This window comes from Amia ocellicauda, chromosome 1 (assembly GCF_036373705.1).
Source record: "Amia ocellicauda isolate fAmiCal2 chromosome 1, fAmiCal2.hap1, whole genome shotgun sequence".
NCBI classification, from domain to species: domain Eukaryota; kingdom Metazoa; phylum Chordata; class Actinopteri; order Amiiformes; family Amiidae; genus Amia; species Amia ocellicauda.
Genome location: NC_089850.1, coordinates 34,384,638 through 34,400,063, shown reverse-complemented (window position 1 = coordinate 34,400,063; position 15,426 = coordinate 34,384,638).

Genomic DNA, 15,426 nt, shown 5'->3' with positions numbered 1-15,426 from the left:
ATGTAGACAGAGAGAGAGAGAGAGAGAGAGAGAGAGAAAAGGAAAAAACAAATGAGGTTTGCCTGAGAAAATGATGATGTGCTAGATAAGGAAAACGCACAAGATTCAGAGCTGCACAAAGTTCAATCTTGCAACTCGCTGAAGTAGTTTTTTTAAATTTATTTAGCTTTGCATGGGCTTTTCCCAAGCACTCTCCTATGCACCTCTGAAACACCACTCCACTGCAGACTCACAGCAGGCTGAGTGGATTGTGATTAAATGCAATTTATACTTTTTTTTGTGAATTTCAGAATTAAATATCTGTGGTTGTGTCAGTGCAGGTCAGTGTTATCTTTGTCATGTGTCAGATCTGCCTTTTCGGCTTCCAGAACTTTATTAGCAGAGGTTTACTCAACCAAGTCCTTGCAATCATGACTTGCATCTCAAGCATGGCTCAGCTTCTCCCAGCAGAGTGCTAAACGTCTGGCTGGAACCGCCTTTTGCAGTTCAATTCCAACAACAAATACCTCTAACAGGCCTGGTTCATAGACCCCAGTGAGTTGAAGGTCCTAAATTGAAGAGAAATTGACTTCCTAACAAGACACCAGAGCTCCTAGTTTTTCAGATAGGCCATTAAAATGGAGCTATGAAAAAGCAGTTTGTATATGTACAAGTGGAAATGCTCAAAGAGAAGGCTCTTGGGTGGGTTATGGGTCTAATAGGGGTGAAAACAGGAGCCGAACGCTGTTAAGTTGACCTGTGTTGGATGACAGTGGGTCGATCAACTCGTTTTTCCTCTGCTCTCCTGCCCTCTCCTCCTCTCTCCTCCTTGCCCCAGTCCTTCAGTGGCAATCTTGCTCATATGGCTATTAAAGCCATGAATGAAAGCCTATTTGCCTGGCTTGACTTTCCCTAATTATTGCAGAGTTTGTGTTTTGTCTCTGTGAGCTGTGGGCCTTTTGCAGAATCAATCAGCGTTTGAAGGTGGGAGAGCCGCAGGTCTCTGGTGAGGCTGACTGGCAGAGGCAGCAGCAGGGCTGCAACTTAGACTTTAAATATTGTGTGAGTTGCGGCCCTACCGGGACTGCCCACGGGCTGTGCGGCTGCTTAGCTTTTAAAGATGTGAATCTAAATATAGGCACAGGAAGTGGTTCCCCAGGGCTGACATTGCAGGTAGTACACGGAGTGCAGAGATGGGCTAATTAGCAGGAATGTGGGGTTGCTGCACTGATGTGGGGTTCTCTGCTGTTTGATGGCACAGTGAACACATTATGAACTGGGGACATGAACAGGAAGTTAAATACACTCACCTAAAGGATTATTAGGAACACCTGTTCAATTTCTCATGAATGCAATTATCTAACCAACCAATCACATGGCAGTTGCTTCAATGCATTTAGGGGTGTGGTCCTGGTCAAGACAATCTCCTGAACTCCAAACTGAATGTCTGAATGGGAAAGAAAGGTGATTTAAGCAATTTTGAGCGTGGCATGGTTGTTGGTGCCAGACGGGCCGGTCTGAGTATTTCACAATCTGCTCAGTTACTGGGATTTTCACGCACAACCATTTCTAGGGTTTACAAAGAATGGTGTGAAAAGGGAAAAACATCCAGTATGTGGCAGTCCTGTGGGCGAAAATGCCTTGTTGATGCTAGAGGTCAGAGGAGAATGGGCTGACTGATTCAAGCTGATAGAAGAGCAACTTTGACTGAAATAACCACTCGTTACAACCGAGGTATGCAGCAAAGCATTTGTGAAGCCACAACACGTACAACCTTGAGGCCTCTGATGGCTACTTCCAGCAGGATAATGCACCATGTCACAAAGTTCGAATCATTTCAAATTGGTTTCTTGAACATGACAATGAGTTCACTGTACTAAACTGGCCCCCACAGTCACCAGATCTCAACCCAATAGAGCATCTTTGGGATGTGGTGGAATGAGAGCTTCGTGCCCTGGATGTGCATCCCACAAATCTCCATCAACTGCAAGATGCTATCCTATCAATATGGGCCAACATTTCTAAAGAATGCTTTCAGCACCTTGTTGAATCAATGCCACATAGAATTAAGGCAGTTCTGAAGGCGAAAGGGGGTCAAACACAGTATTAGTATGGTGTTCCTAATAATCCTTTAGGTGAGTGTATATACAGTGGGGGAAAAAAGTATTTGATCCCCTGCTGATTTTGTACATTTGCCCGCTGACAAAGAAATGATCAGTCTATCATTTTAATGGTAGCTGTATTTTAACGGTGAGAGACAGAATAACAACAAAAAAATCCAGAAAAATGCATTTCAAAAAAGTTATAAATTGATTTGCATGTTAATGAGGGAAATAAGTATTTGATCCCCTATCAATCAGCAAAATTTCTGGCTCCCAGGTGTCTTTTATACAGGTAACGAGCTGAGATTAGGAGCACTCTCTTAAAGGGAGTGCTCCTAATCTCAGCTCATTACCTGTATAAAAGACACCTGTCCACAGAAGCAATCAATCAATCAGATTCCAAACTGTCCACCATGGCCAAGACCAAAGAGCTGTCCAAGGATGTCAGGGACAAGATTGTAGACCTACACAAGGCTGGAATGGGCTACAAGACCATCGCCAAGCAGCTTGGTGAGAAGGTGACAACAGTTGGTGCGATTATTCGCAAATGGAAGAAACACAAAATAACAGTCAGTCTCCCTCGGTCTGGGGCTCCATGCAAGATCTCACCTCGTGGAGTTTCAATGATCATGAGAACGGTGAGGAATCAGCCCAGAACTACACGGGAGGATCTTGTTAATGATCTCAAGGCAGCTGGGACCATAGTCACCAAGAAAACAATTGGTAACACACTACGCTGTGAAGGACTGAAATCCTGCAGCGCCCGCAAGGTCCCCCTGCTCAAGAAAGCACATGTACAGGCCCATCTGAAGTTTGCCAACATCTGAATGATTCAGAGGAGAACTGGGTGAAAGTGTTGCGGTCAGATGAGACCAAAATCAAGCTCTTTGGATCAACTCAACTCGCCATGTTTGGAGGAGGAGGAATGACCCCAAGAACACCATCCCCACCGTCAAACATGGAGGTGGAAACATTATGCTTTGGGGGTGTTTTTCTGCTAAGGGGACAGGACAACTGCACCGCATCAAAGGGACGATGGACGGGGACATGTACCATCAAATCTTGGGTGAGAACCTCCTTCCCTCAGCCAGGGCATTGAAAATGGGTCGTGGATGGGTATTCCAGCATGACAATGACCCAAAACACACAGCCAAGGCAACAAAGGAGTGGCTCAAGAAGAAGCACATTAAGGTCCTGGAGTGGCCTAGCCAGTCTCCAGACCTTAATCCCATAGAAAATCTGTGGAGGGAGCTGAAGGTTTGAGTTGCCAAACGTCAGCCTCAAAACCTTCATGACTTGGAGAGGATCTGCAAAGAGGAGTGGGACAAAATCCCTCCTGAGATGTGTGCAAACCTGGTGGCCAACTACAAGAAACGTCTGACCTCTGTGATTGCCAACAAGGGTTTTGCCACCAAGTACTAAGTCGAAGGGGTCAAATACTTATTTCCCTCATTAACATGCAAATCAATGTATAACTTTTTTTAAATGCGTTTTTCTGTATTTTTTTGTTGTTATTCTGTCTCTCACTGCTAAAATACACCTATCATTAAAATTATAGACTGATCATTTGTTTGTCAGTGGGAAAACGAACTAAATCAGCAGGGGATCAAATACTTTTTTCCCCCACTGTATGTTGCAGAGTGTGATGAAAGGGGCCAATTATCACATTAATAATTTTTGTATCTGTATTTTTTTCTTTGCACTCTGTTACAGTTACACTGGAACACACTGGATACAGATTCAGATGAAAATGGATGGATATATTTTAAGAATATACTACATGAGGCTCAGGAGAAACTTGTACCAAAACTTAGCAAATTAAGGACCAAGAAACACTGGCCAAAATGGTTTAATAGAGGTATGCAAAAAAATATCAAGAGAAAGAAAATGTTGTATAGCGCATACAAAAGATTAAACAAAATACATAGAATATGTTGAGCTGCAAAGAGATCTTAAGGAAGGGATCAGGAAAGCAAAGAGGGAAATAGAAAGAAACAGCTTTTGGAGCTAAAACTAATGCAAAGAGCTTTTTTCAATATTACAACAACAAGAGGACAATAAAGGAGGAAGTGAAACAGATAAAGGGCAAAAATGGAAGTATCTTGGAAAACGAACAAGATGTGGCAAATGTTCTAAATGAGTATTTCACAGAGGTTTTTACAGAAGAAAAGACAGATGACATGCCACAGGTTAACAACCAGTCCAGTCAAACCCTAAGAGAGATCAGGATAAATGAGGAGGAGGTACTAAAGGGACTAGCAGAATTAAAAACCAACAAATCACCTGGGCCAGATGGGGTATTCCCAACAGTACTTAAAGAAATGAGGGAAATTATTTTTAGGCCGCTAACTAAAATATTCCAAATGACACTTAGAACAGGGGATGTGCCAGCTGACTGGAAGACAGCAAATGTCAAACCAATCCACAAGAAAGGGGACAAAACTGAGCCAGGAAATTACAGACCAATCAGTCTCACCTGCATCACTTGTAAAATGTTGGAAAAATATTAAAAAGAAAATAGAGGAGCATCTTAATGAAAACCATATTCTTGGTTTAGACGATCATGTCTCACTTATCTATTAGAGTTACAACTGCAGCTGTAGATCATGTGAAAGCATATGATATGATATACTTAGATTTCCAAAAAGCTTTTGATAAGGTTCCACACCAAAGACTGATCCTCAAATTGGAAACTGTAGGCATTCTGGGTAATGTAAGTAGATGGATCTAACACCCTCATCCCCTCTCACATCTCTTCCTGCTTGTCTGCTCTCTCTGCCTGGATGCACTCGCACCACCTCAAACTCAACCTCTCCAAATTTGATCTCCTCTTTTTCCCCCTCTTCCTCACCTTGTGCTGACGTCTCCATCTCAATCCACTTAGAATCTACGACACTCTCTCCTTCTTCTTCCGCTAAGAACCTAGCAGTCACCCTCGATCCTGCGCTCTCCTACACTCAGCACATCACCACGCTGACACGCACCTGCAGATTCTTCCTGAGCAACATACACCGCATCCGACCCTTCCTCACCGACCACTCGACTCCGCTGCTCGTCCAGTCACTGGTCCTCTCCCAGAGGTGGAAAGGGTACTGAAAAATCCTACTAAAGTAGAAGTACTGTTACTTTGACGAAATTTTACTCAAGTAGAAGTAAAAGTACTGGTATAAAAAACTACTCAAGTAAAAGTCAAAAGTAGCTCATTTAAAAAATACTTGGAGTACAAATTACATAGTTTCTTTTAACAAAGCATTGTCACATGATCTCCAAGCAAACACTAACACTATAGAGCTCTGGAAAAAAATAAGAGACCACTTAACATTGATTTCTGAACTTGGAGTGGTCTCTTAATTTTTTCCAGAGCTGTGTGTATATATATATATATATATATATATATATATATATATATATTTTTTTTTTTTTCCTCAATCATTACCAGAGTGCAGAGATGTGTAACAATAAGGTAATGATTCTATTGACAGTGTTATTATTATTATGTTTAAAAGGCTGTAGATGATATTTAAATAAATTAATACAAATAAAATCACAAACCTACTTACCTAGAACACAAACAAATGTGGATATAACTTTATTGTGGGGAACATCACTGGTCAGGACAGGAGGCCATATTTGGGACAGACTAAAACGAATGACAAAACAGAATGCCCATAGACTACAATGGGGAAAACAGAAGGGTGGTCTACATCCCCGAATCCAACACAGGAATCCTAAAATCCTGAATACAATTTCTTTAAAATAACCTCAGATAAAACATAAAAGTGGAATGACATAGAATGACAGCCGGTTTCTATGGAATAACAGGCCTGGAATATTGAAAACAGCACAAATAGGTTTGACTGACTATACATACATACATATATATTCTATCATCTACATTTATATACACTGCATGTTCAACCTTATCTGAATAAATAAACTGTGTAAAAGGGCAACTGTATGCAAAATAATGTGATATATTGAAACAATTGTAAATAACCCTTAATAAAGTGTCTGCATAGAAATATTAACAATAAATAATTTTCATAAGCAATTAACAGCAATAAAGACAGCATTATGAAAATTGATTTGATTAACTCTCTTTTTATTTGCTTTTATATTAAATTATATTGTTAATCCATTTCTTCACAGTAATTGACATTCAATAATAATAATAATAATTTCTATTTTATTCAGTTTTAATATTTTAAAATCTCAGTCTAGGATTTGGAGACCACCCTTCTGTTTTCCCCATTGTAGTCTATGGCATTCCGTTTTGTCATTCATTTAGTCTGTTCCTTTATTTCACAGAAACATCTCTTTCCAAAAAGCAAATTGCTATTAAGTACGGGTTTATAATTTGTGATATTTTCTGGTACTTTGTCAATATTTCTAAAGGATGTATTCATTATGATAGTGTGAACGTTCACTGTTTCAGAGATCAGTGCTATTTTTAAAATGAGCACGATGCTGATTAGCTAAAAAGGATATATTGCCTTTTGATATAAATCGGGAATATCAAATGTCATGTCTTGGGGGGGGAAAGCAATTTTTAGCATTGGGATTACAAGACATAACTCGTTTTAGATTAAACTGTGTATACTACATGAAAAGGGTACCCTCTAGTTGTATATCTATAGTGAGAACCTGAATTATGTGTGGAACTGGCTTTATTATCATGTTTTGCCACAATGCGCTAGTTAGAGCTCATCTGGATACTGTGGACAGTTCTGGGCTCCACACTTCAAGAAAGATATCGCTGCTCTAGAGGCAGTTCAGAGGAGAGCAACCAGACTTATTCCAGGTCTGAAGGGAATGTCCTACTGAGAGACTGAGGAACTGAACCTTTTCACCCTGGAACAGAGGAGACTACGTGGGACTTGATCCAAGTCTTCAAAATCATGAAAGGCATCGACCACATCAAACCAGAGGAGCTTTTCCAGATCAGCAGGGACACACGCACCCGGGGACACAAATGGAAATTGGGCTTCAAGGCATTCAAAATGGAAAACAGGAGAAACTTCTTCACACAGAGAGTTGTCACAATCTGGAACAAACTCCGCAGCGATGTGGTAGAAGCTGAAAATTTCCATTTGCTGCCTGGGACTTGTGGAAAAGACAACAGGGACATCTTAGGTCAGACTCACCTGCTCATTTTTTTTAAGCCCCCAGCCTCTAGTATTTTGTTTCTGTGAGTTATAAAGGCTAAAGCTTGGAAATAAATGTTCATAATTGACCCTGTTGTCTTGAACAGGTGTGCTGGGGGTCCCGTACCTGCTGGGAAACCTAGGGGGTGGTGATAGAGATCCCCACTTCTCCAAACTGGGGTGGCATAGTCAGGGTATAGTTGGGGGACTAGTGTCACTAACACCTATGACATATATACATAAATCTTTCTACAGTAGTAATTGAGCTGTTGTCTCTCTCCTGGTGTTTTACTTTAGATATTATAATATAAAAACAGAAGGGAACATCAGGGGGATCACATACCTTGTGTTTTAATTAGACTTCCACGTCTCCAGGTGAACATAGATCACCACTAAAATGTAGACACCTGCCTGTCTTGAGAAACCCACCAGTTTTCCATCACCACCATCATTGGTGATACCACCAACTGGGTTTGGTGATACTAATCTGAACTGGCGCTCATACACAAACTTGGGTTCAGTTATAATTTAAATTACACTTCCAACTGCTTTTGTCTGAATTTCAGTTAGTTATACTTTGTTCAGTTGCAATTATGCTGAAGAATTTTAGAGACATGAATGATAATAAACAAAACCATGGAAACTGGTATATTGTATATTATAATTGTCAGGAAGCAAAATGAGCCAGTACAGGATCAATTGTTATTGGAATTTTAATATCTATCGTAATTGGACTGCATTCGGAATATAATTGATTAATTATATGAATTACAAATAACACAATTGTAATTGACCCCACGTCTGACACACTGTCTTCTAAAGGAACTCAGCAACAGACTGTGTCTGTCTGGGGACTCCTCCTTGCTCTTGCTAAATCACCCATTTTTCACCCATCACTCCAAACGTGTTCAAGGCCTGGGAGACTTAGCTGTAATGGCTGTGTGTTTCTCTGATTCTGTGATTTGATTCCTGCCATTATAGCCAACCTTTCTCATTAATCTAGGAGTGTTTGAGAAAAATGCCTGTCTGGAGGCAGTGTGAACAGAAGAGCCAGCACTGCAGTCTCGGAGGATTTGGCTCAGGTAGCCAGGGAGGAAAACCCCCGACCACCCACAGTGTACGGGAAACCCTGAGTCCAACTGTGAAACCACGGCTTGCATTTTTTATTGTTCTGCAATGTCATGTTGCAAATAATATAATATTGTGTATTGATTATTCTGGTCCCCTGCAAACCTTGTAAATTACCTCGGGTAAAGGCATCTGTCAAATTAATAAATAATAACTAATAATCCTGGGACTCATTATGTCTATTGTAGTCAATTGTGCATTCAGGTTTACAAATCGTTTGCACAATCGGTGACGATCAATATCATTGTGGTTTACTTAATTCTGCAGTGGCTGGGGTCTTGCAGAGATCAGCTGGAGACATCCTTTTCTGATATCTTGTGATAGAAGCTTCAATAAAGAATACACTTGTTTCAAATTGAGACATAGCTGTGCTCTAATTCACATATAAACATATTTATAATGTGCATCTATTCCCTGCTTTATATGCATTGTATATAAGGTGTGAATAAGCAAAGTACAAAGTGATATCGTGAGACATGTCTCCAGACAGCGTTCCAGGAAAGTCTGGAGGATATGGAAGATAAAAGGAAGAAATAAACAGCCCAATGCATTGGTGACAATTATAAAAGATGGCAAGGAAATTCACTTTAAAGTGCCTCAAGCACGTTTTAAGGTATATATATATATATATATATATATATATATACATATATAAATGTAAGTGTGTATATATACGTGTGTGTGTGTTTACGTGTGTGTGTGTGTGTGTGTGTGTGTGTGTGTGTGTGTGTGTGTGTGTGTGCAATCGTCTACCTATCCAAGTGGGGACCTAGGCATCGTAACACACCCACCAAGTGGACACCTTTTCCTTTTCCTTTTTAGTTAAAATGGGATGGAGTACTTTTGGAAAAAACGGCACGCTTTTACTACCGGTGCACACCTTTGGCTCTGAAACCTGGTCACTAAACACAAAAATGCTGCACAATCTGCGGATGACACAAAGAAGCATGGAAAGATGTATGAATAACAATAAGAGATAGAAAAAAAAGAATGAATCTGAAAACAAACAAAACTATGTGACATCATTGAATAAGTGAAGATGTTAAAATGGCAATGGGCTGGACACACTGCAAGAAGAACAGATCAAAGATGCATAAAGGAAGCTATCAAATGGACCCCAAATGAGATTAAAGAAAGACCTATAAGATGACCACATAAAAGAAGGTTTGATGTTTAGATGGTAAGACCACATAAAAAATGATATGTCAGTTGTGACATAGAAAATAGAATCTATAGATCGAAACAAGTGGATACATCTTGAGGAGGCCTTCATATAACAGTGGATCAATATAGGCTGATGATGATGATGATTGATATATATGAGAGATGGGTGCAACATCACTTCCCATTAGCAACCCTTTAGCAAGTGGCTGGACATACTGTGCATCGGTGTATGATTATGTATAGAAATTAAGTCACTAAGGTTCAATACATATTAAAATTTGCTCACCCTACAAATTAGCTGGTGTTTTTTAATAGAAATTGTCCTGAGGCACCAGCTGTGTTAATAATTAAATTTCCACTTGGCTTTTGTTGAAATAGGCACCAGATGTATATATACGTATTGATAAATCTGTTAACATTTATGTAAAATTCATGAAAATGTGTCATTAAAGGCCTAGTGTATACAAACTGTACTGGCAAATAAATAAGTTGTGCAATTTAGCCAGGGTAAAGACAGCTACAGTGAGGGAAAAAAGTATTTGATCCCCTGCTGATTTTGTAGGTTTGCCCACTGACAAAGAAATGATCAGTCTATAATTTTAATAATAGGTGTATTTTAAAAGTGAGAGACAGAATAACAACAAAAAAATCCAGAAAAACGCATTTCAAAAAAGTTATAAATTGATTTGCATGTTAATGAGTGAAATAAGTATTTGATCCCCTATCAATCAGCAAGAATTCTGGCTCCCAGGTGTCTTTTATTCAGGTAACGAGCTGAGATTAGGAGCACTCTCTTAAAGGGAGTGCTCCTAACCTCTGCTCGTTACCTGTATAAAGACACCTGTCCACAGAAGCAATCAATCAATCAGATTCCAAACTCTCCACCATGGCCAAGACCAAAGAGCTGTCCAAGGATGTCAGGGACAAGATTGTAGACCTACACAAGGCTGGAATGGGCTACAAGACCATCGCCAAGCAGCTTGGTGAGAAGGTGACAACAGTTGGTGCGATTATTCGCAAATGGAAGAAACACAAAATAACTGTCAGTCTCCCTCGGTCTGGGGCTCCATGCAGATCTCACCTCGTGGAGTTTCAATGATCATGAGAATGGTGAGGAATCAGCCCAGAACTACACGGGAGGATCTTGTTAATGATCTCAAGGCAGCTGGGACCATAGTCACCAAGAAAACAATTGGTAACACACTACGCCGTGAAGGACTGAAATCCTGCAGCGCCCGCAAGGTTCCCCTGCTCAAGAAAGCACATGTACAGGCCCGTCTGAAGTTTGCCAATGAACATCTGAATGATTCAGAGGAGAACTGGGTGAAAGTGTTGTGGTCAGATGAGAGCAAAATCGAGCTCTTTGGCATCAACTCAACTCGCCATGTTTGGAGGAGGAGGAATGACGCCAAGAACACCATCCCCACCGTCAAACATGGAGGTGGAAACATTATGCTCTGGTGGTATTTTTCTGCTAAGGGGACAGGACAACTGCACCGCATCACAGGGACGATGGACGGGGCCATATACCGTCAAATCTTGGGTGAGAACCTCCTTCCCTCAGCCAGGGCATTGAAAATGGGTTGTGGATGGGTATTCCAGCATGACAATGACCCAAAACACACAGCCAAAGCAACAAAGGAGTGGCTCAAGAAGAAGCACATTAAGGTCCTGGAGTGGCCTAGCCAGTCTCCAGACCTTAATCCCATAGAAAATCTGTGGAGGGAGCTGAAGGTTCGAGTTGCCAAATGTCAGCCTCGAAACCTTAATGACTTGGAGAGGATCTGCAAAGAGGAGTGGGACAAAATCCCTCCTGAGATGTGTGCAAACCTGGTGGCCAACTACAAGAAACGTCTGACCTCTGTGATGGCCAACAAGGGTTTTGCCACCAAGTACTAAGTCGAAGGGGTCAAATACTTACTTCCCTCATTAACATGCAAATCAATTTATAACTTTTTTGAAATGCGTTTTTCTGGATTTTGTTGTTGTTATTCTGTCTCTCACTGTTAAAATACACCTACCATTAAAATTATAAACTTAATAATTATAAAATTATCATTTCTTTGTCAATGGGCAAATGTACAAAATCAGCAGGGGATCAAATACTTTTTTCCCTCACTGTATGCTGCCAATGGATTCAGATATAAAGTATATTCCTAGATCTATAGTAACTGTTTCCCCATTAATTTAACATAGTACTTCACACTGTTTTGTAATTTTCTGTCTCAAAAGGATGACAACTGTAGGGGAGCTTCTCACTTGTGGCAAGGTGCAATTAAGCAAGCGCTGATGATATTTGTCCCACTGCCACTGGGTGCTATGGGAATACTACACTTTCTCATGAATAAAAATATATAAATTAGTAAATAAAAATAATGTTTAGTCTATCATACATATATACATCGATCAGCAACAACCTGTTGAGGCATGGACTCTACTAGACCTCTGAAGGTGTGCTGTGGTATCTGGCACCAAGACGTTAGTAGCAGATCCTTCAAGTCCTGTAAGTTGCAAGGTGGGGCCTCCATGGATCGGACTTGTTTGTCCAGCACATCCCACAGATGCTCGATTGGATTGAGATCTGGGGAATTTGGAGGCCAAGTCAACACCTTGAACTTGTGATTCATCAGACCAGGCCACCTTCTTCCATTGCTCCGTGGTCCAGTTCTGATGCACACGTGCCCATTGTAGGCACTTTCGGCAGTGGACAGGGGTCAGCAAGGGGACCCTGACTTGTCTGCGGCTACGCAGCCCCATATGCAACAAACTGCGATGCACTGTGTGTTCTGACACCTTTCTATCAGAACCAGCATGAACTTTTTCAGCAATTTGAGCTACAGTAGCTTGTCTGTTGGATCGGACCACACGGGCCAGCCTTCACTCCCCACGTGCATCAATGAGCCTTGGCCGCCCATGACCCTGTTGCCGGTTCACTGCTTTTCCTTCCTTGGACCACTTTTGATAGGTACTGACCACTGCAGACCGGGAACACCCCACAAGAAATAAGTGTTAAAATTGTTTACAACAATTCAAATAAATAAGTCAGGAACATACTTCCAGTGGTGCCCTATGTTCTGCTAACGCTAGCAGGTGTTTCTGGGTAAGAAGGTCAATGCTGGTTGCTGAGCAGGTGCATCTGACTTCCTGTGGTCTCAAGACTGGAAATGGGGAGATCCAGTGATCAGGAGATAACAAAGACCTTTTTTATTTTTGTATAGCTCCTACTACTACTATCTTTATTTGAAGCCCACACATTTAAATTTTTCCACGGCTCTGTGTACAAAAATAGACTTTCTGAAGCTTTTTCAACAAGGTATAAGTTTCCTCACTTTTGAGCTCAGGTCCTCGCAACAGCAGGAGAAAAATGTTAATTCCTGTGTCAATCAAGACAGAGGCCTCCAGGGCATTGACACCAAGATCGGTGTTATCAGGAGGCGTCCCGGATAACAGCTGGAAAACGGAGAGCTGATAGACTTCTCTCTCACAGGTGGAGCTGCCTTATCCATAGGTTTGCATAATGTGTCCAGCTGTGTTTGAGAAAATAATGCTAATGCTATTCTAATAAGAGATTTAATGAAAATCTTCCAGTAAGATTAACAGGTTTTAATGAGGCATTTAAATTATATTTACCTGCAAAGAGTAGATCTGCATGGATCTGCTGGTTTTGAAACTGTGCAAGATGTCTCAGAGTGATTCTTAGTATAAGACATGAATTTAAAATAAATTGAGCTTTCAGGAGAACAACAACACATGGCATCCTATCTGTGCACAGTCCTCTCTGAGGTGAATAAATTCCCATCTGAACTAACATTTATCACATTTCAGTTATAGTGGATAAACATTGTAGTGGTTGGGCTGATTATTAGGGTGTGACATTTAAATAAATTATGTATTTTAATCTAATTTATACTCAGTTTGTTAAATTCAACACAGTCAATATAAGCAGTTAAAGAAGATATTCTGAAATGAAACATTATGCACAGGTTTTAAGCTGCATAATTGGGAAAATGAAATCTCATGCATGTCTTCTTACTACTTAATTAGTAACTCAATGTAAAATGTAAAAACAAGAAGAAAAATTGTAAGCAGCTGCATATATACAATGTTTTTAAAAAGCTAAAATAAATAATGGATCTACACCAGAACCTCTACTTATTTTCTCTTCTTCTACATCTACATCTACTTCAATTTCTAAATCTACTTCTACATCTTCTTCTTATTCCTTATGTCTTAGAAACTGCTTTGTTTCACCTAATGTAAATGCAATGAGATCAATCTGGCCAGTCGATAACTTCCACTGATGTCTGTGAGATACTGACTCCCAGCGTCCACGCCGCTCTCTGGAGGTTTCTCCTATGGTGAAGAGCGTGCATCAGCACGGCAGCTACAGGATTACTGCTCGGGCCTGATCTCTGGTGGGAGCTGAGAGCAAGCGAGAAGCATGGTACTGTGTGGCATCCCCAAGAGGCAGGGAGAGGAGAAAGGATCCTAGCGCAGAACATTACTGATAGACATCTCCTCGATATGAAGCACTGGAGCAAGGGGAGGGAGGCCAGGGGGTGTCCTAGATTTACAGCTTGTTTGAACAAAAAACACAACTGCTTTCGAGACGCAATCAGTGCATCTGCCTCTCTGAATCTAATTCACTCATTAGGAGCTGAGGAAGGATAAGGAGCAGCAGAAAAAAAGAAAAGCAGCCTGTTTTTATTCATTCTGAGCTTCCTATCCACTTGTTTTGATAACACACTGTATTCAAGTCTCTGCTCAAACCTGGCAAAGAACTGCTAAAAGTGCCCATGTGATCAAGTTATTAGATCAATAAAGAATTTGGGATCTTGGCTGTAACAAGTGAGGAGACAATGCAACCCTCAACAGAGCATATACACACAAGACTAAAAGTTTTCAAGTAGATATTCAATACCAGGATTCGTGTTTCTTCAAGGACCCCTGAGTGCCAGCTTCAACTCCACGGCTCTGTATCTTGCCCCACTTGCTGTGTAAAGAGGTGCCTTCTGTTCTCAGTCTTCAATGCCCCTGCTCTGCATTTCCTCTTTGACCTCAGGTCCTCATCTCACTGCTGAGCTTCACCTGCAGTCCTTTGGGCTGGCTTAGAAACCTTTGAGTATTCTATAATGTTAAATCAATTTAATTAGACTATATAAGACTAAAATAATTTTGTATTTAGGCTGCTTTGAGTATGACAATGTATTGACGAGAGTAATTATGGATGAACACTCCTCTGAACTCTCTTCAGGTCTACAAATACTCAAGCTGACTCATTCTGATCCTTCAAGAAACACCTTGATGATTTTCTTGGAACATAAAGGTTCTTAATCAACCAAACAAGCTAAATGTGCTGAATGGAGCCCAACTATTCTGTAAACTTTCTGTTGTTCTGTTCTTATATCCCTTTTAAACAGAGGCCCCAAAACTGAGCACACTGTTCTAGACATGTTGCCTGATTTTAAAATAGGTTCAGACTGGGTTTGATAACACAAGGAGAAGAGGACTCAACCAGCGAGATACTGAAACAGGGATAATAGGGAGTGAGAGAGAAGAATTGTTGGTCAATTTCTAAAGAACAACAGGGGATACTGTCCTAGAAAGTTTGCACCTTCAGCTCACTCCTTTTCCACCTTTATGGCACAACATGATTCTGCAGAATCACGCATTCCTTTGCAGTCCCCCACTGTCCCCCGCTCCTTGTCTCACAGCGCGGAGCCAGAACGCACCCCACTGCTGCCGAGCGTCATCTCCGATTAGTGAGCAGTGCACCGCTGAGCTGGAGACACAGGTTCTGCAGTCACCACGGTGCTCACAACACATCTGCCTTTGATTGCGTTTACCTACCAAAACCTTGGGAAGAGAGGGCCCTGTCAATTTGTTTCCTACTTTAAAAACAAAACACA